Raw genomic sequence first — 4,685 nt, forward strand, 5'->3', positions numbered from 1 at the left:
CTTCTCCTTCTTCTCCTTCTTCTCCTCCTTCTCCTCCTCCTCCTCCTCCTCCTTCTTCTCCTTCTTCTCCTCCTTCTCCTCCTTCTCCTCTCTTCCTTCTTCTTCTTCTTCTTCTTCTTCTTCTTCTTCTTCTTCTTCATCAAATTATCCAGGGAATCACCTTTTATTATTATTATTTTCAACACCTTTAAAATGCAATGATCATACTGAGGAACTGCTAGGAATAGAAGTTAAGGTATGAGGACCTTTATTCTAACTACATTTTAATGTTTTCTGCTTCTTTGTATTCTTACGGTGCTTCCTTGGATTTTAGAGGAATCCCACAAAACTTCAATGAACACGTTTGTTCTACCATATTCTTTAATTTTTATATTCTTAACATTATCTGTCCTGACTAGACTTTTCCCTCAGATCTGTACAATCTGAAATATTTAATTAAAACAAACTTTTTTTTTAAATGCTTATTTAGTTTTGAGAGAGGGAGAGAGAGAGAAAGAGCAGGAAAGGGCAGAAAGAGAGAGAGAGACAGAGGATCCAAAGCAGGCACTGCACTGTCAGCATGGAGTGAGATGTGTGGCTCATACTCATGAACCCTAAGATAATGACCTAAGCCAAAATCAAGAGTCAGGTGCTTAACCGACTGACCCACCCAAGCACCCCTGAGTTAAAACACTTTTACTTTAATGCTGAAATGTTTTTCATCTGTTTAAATGTTTTATTTAGGGGCGCCTGGGTGGCGCAGTCGGTTAAGCGTCCGACTTCAGCCAGGTCACGATCTCACGGTCCGTGAGTTCGAGCCCCGCGTCAGGCTCTGGGCTGATGGCTCGGAGCCTGGAGCCTGTTTCCGATTCTGTGTCTCCCTCTCTCTCTGCCCCTCCCCCGTTCATGCTCTGTCTCTCTCTGTCTCAAAAATAAATAAAAAACGCTGAAAAAAAAATTTAAATGTTTTCTTTAAATGTTTTAAATGTTTTATTTAATTTTGAGAGAGAAAAAGAGAGAGAATGCAAGTGGGGGAGGGGCAAAAGAGAGGGACATAGGATCCAAAGTGGACTCTGTGTCGAGAGCAGAGAACCTTACGCAAGAATGGAACTCACAAACCATGAGATCATGACCTCGGCCTGAGTCGGCTGCTCAATGAACTGATCCACCCAGATAGGCGCCCCACCCCATTTTTAGGAGCAAAGGAGACAATGTATGTTTGTTCATAGTTAAGACATTGCACATTTATCTATACTTTTCAAGTGTTTAAAAATTTTTCATTCTCAGGGGCACCTGGGTGGCTTGGTCGGTTAAGCGTCCGACTTCGCTCAGGTCATGATCTCGCGGTCCGTGAGTTCGAGCCCCGCGTTGGGCTCTGTGCTGACAGCTCAGAGACTGGAGCCTGTTTCAGCTTCTGTGTCTCCCTCTCTCTGACCCTCCCCCGTTCATGCTCTGTCTCTCTCTGTCTCAAAAATAAATAAACGTCAAAAAAAAAAAATTAAAAAAAAATTTTTTCATTCTTATCCCCAAAGACCCCCAAGTATCTTAAAGATGCACAACTCTTTGAAACTGAAAAGAGGTTTGTAATTAAAAAAAAAAAAAAAAAGAAGAATGAACATATATATGACTCAAGCATGTTCCAGAAACTCTTCTTAATTGTTCATATATATTAATTTAATCTTCATAGCAGTCCCATGAGATAAGTATTATTAGCATCAGATAAGGAGACTGAGATGCAGAAAAGATAAGTAACTTTTTCATGTATCACAGCTAAATCTTGGTGGAGCCATGATTTAATGTAGAAAGCTACCCTGAATCTGGCCACTTAGATACTGTATTAGACAGCCACCAGACAGCTATTCTACCCATTTTCTTGAGCACAGAGACATTAGCAGGTGGCTGATGACGTCTCTTCCCAAAAGAATAATCAATGGAACTGCTTTTCAGTCAAAGAAAAGCCTTTTTTTTTAAATTTTATTTGTTTTTAACGTTTATTTTTGAGACAGAGAGAGACAGAGCATGAACGGGGGAGGGGCAGAGAGAGAGGGAGACACAGAATCGGAAGCAGGCTCCAGGCTCTGAGCCGTCAGCCCAGAGCCCGACGCGGGGCTCGAACTCACGGACCGCGAGATCGTGACCTGAGCTGAAGTCGGACGCTCAACCGACTGCGCCACCCAGGCGCCCCAAAGAAAAGCCATTTTGATCATTTTCCACCAGAGATCAATAATATGCCAAAGCAGCAGACATGGCACTTAAGGACTCAGCTTTTTTTTTTTTTTTTTTTTTTTTTAAGTTAATTCATTTATTTTGGGAGAGAGGGAGAGAGTGCGAGTGGGGAAAGGGCAGAAAGAGAGGAAAGAATCCCAAGCCGCACTGTCAGCACAGAACCCTACACCGGGGCTCAATCTCACAAACCTTGAGATCAGGACGCTGTATGCCTGAACCATTTAGACACCCCAGAACTCAGGATTTTTTTTTAAAAAATCAGTTTCTTGTTATTACTCAATTGAAAATTTTTAAACATCAGAAAACATTACCATAATGAGTGGCAGAGTGAGGTTAAGAAATGACATAAGACTGGTTATTACTGAAACTGCTGGTACCTATACTGGGATCATAGTATTATGCTTCATGTAATATACACATATATTTGGGCATTTCTATATTAAAAATCAAAAGGAATCAAAGCTACAACTGGGAGAAAGAAGGAGCTATTCGGAGACAGTTTATCCCTTGGCTTTGGAACATTTTTTGTCATTAATCCAAGATTCATCCAAGATTGTAAAATGGTCTCAAATGACACTGCTGTGTATACAAACAAACAGCAGATTATACTCGCTTCCTACCATTTGTTTACTCAGGTTTTTGTTTATTTGTTTGCTGGTTTTAGGTCAAATTCACTTGGTAGGCCATATATGGTGAAGATCTGTAATGTTCTGTTTATGCATGCACTCAGGAGACTCAGTTGAACACTTTATAACTTTCTTAAACTATATTTCAATCAATAAGGAAAAAAAATCAATCCCATATAGAAATATATTCAATAGAAATTAAGGAATGAAGATGCACTATTTCATTGCAGGCATATTACATATCGGAAGAAAGGGAGAATATGGTAATTTAGATTTCTTCAGTGCTTTCGGTCTTATTCAAAGAAGTAGAATTATAAAAATGAAGCCAATGGTTTGGTCATAGCAACGTATAGTGAAAGACACTAAATGATATAAGCAACACTGAACAGAATTAGACTAACTGAAGAGAAAAAAATCTTGAATCTTTTCACAAAAAAGACTATGACGTTGAGATTAAAAAGAGCATTGAAGAAGTTGAAATCATGGTAACAGTTACTATTCTTAACAAATAGGGTATAATTTTGTGAAATAATGAGATTATAACACAAGGAGTGCTGATAAAACTCTTACAGAAGAAAATGGATAAATCATTACATGTAATGAGATTTAACCATCACTGCAAGAGAAATGATATGTAATTAGAGAAAGAAATAGAATATAAAAAGAAAGCAATGTTTCTAACCATGGTTCCGCATTACTAAAAGGCTAGTGATAAAAAAGAAAATACCCTGGGTCTATTAATAAATTACGGACACAATCATCATTCATTATAATAACAATAGTCCTCTCAAATCCAAACTTGTGTACTATCAACCTTTCATTTTATTTAACAAACACCTGTATAGCCCCTTTATTTCACTCTGTGAAAGGCACTATGCTAAGCATTTTACAAATATAAACTCATTTCTTGTGATTCAGTTTGAGACATTCATTCAACAAATCTCTATTGTGTTCCCCAGGTTCACAGAAGATACAAAAAGGAGTAAGACATCATCTCTGCTCTCACGATGCTTCAGATTTCATAGCTGAGTTAAGACACTTGCCAAAAAGGATTTATGATAACAAGGACAAAATGTATCCCTTTGGGGAAGAAGAAAAGCTAACTTGATCTAAGGAATCGGTGTAAGAGCTTGGGAAGAAGTAAGCTAAATCTTCATGCCACATTAGATGGCAATGGAGACAAGGTCATGCCAAGGAAAGCAACACAATGAACGTAGGTATAGAGGCAAAAAAGAAGAGGAGAGCAGTGTTAGCCCAGCTTAGCTAGATCAAAGGGACCTGGAAGGGAAGGAATGGCGGTCAGGCCATAGGTTGAAGCCTTGCTATGGATAGAACCATTGTGAACCTGCACAAAGGTGTTTCGGTGAGGAAACAATGGAAGATGCCATCCAACTCATGCTCTGCCCACCAAGCTATATGCCCTGCTCTGTGCTGTGCCAGCCTAAGAAAGGGCAGCCTTTTATAATGTATTAAAAGGTACTCTCAGCCAGACTGGGTTGGAAGACTGCCTTTATGCTCTATGAAGAAGAGTTTGAGTGTAGCACATGGCAATGGATGGCCTAGCTCTAGTAGGTCTATAGAAAACCCTTGAATGTCTTCTAAATTAATTTACAGTCATAGAAATATAAAGAAGTGGTAGTCAGAAAATGTCCAGGAAGTAGTCAATGCATTATATCACCCATGTGTGCTTCAGACCTTGAACTGGTCTATTGAGACAATATTTAAGCCAACAAGTATATTCACTGGACAAAGAAAATGCTAAACATGTAATAAGCCAGCTCTGAATTTAGAAACCCTCAGCTTAGAAAGAACAAATTCTATAAGAATACTCCACAGCCACATTAAATAAACTAA

The sequence above is a fragment of the Panthera uncia genome (assembly GCF_023721935.1).
Source record: "Panthera uncia isolate 11264 chromosome A1 unlocalized genomic scaffold, Puncia_PCG_1.0 HiC_scaffold_17, whole genome shotgun sequence".
Lineage (NCBI taxonomy): Eukaryota > Metazoa > Chordata > Mammalia > Carnivora > Felidae > Panthera > Panthera uncia.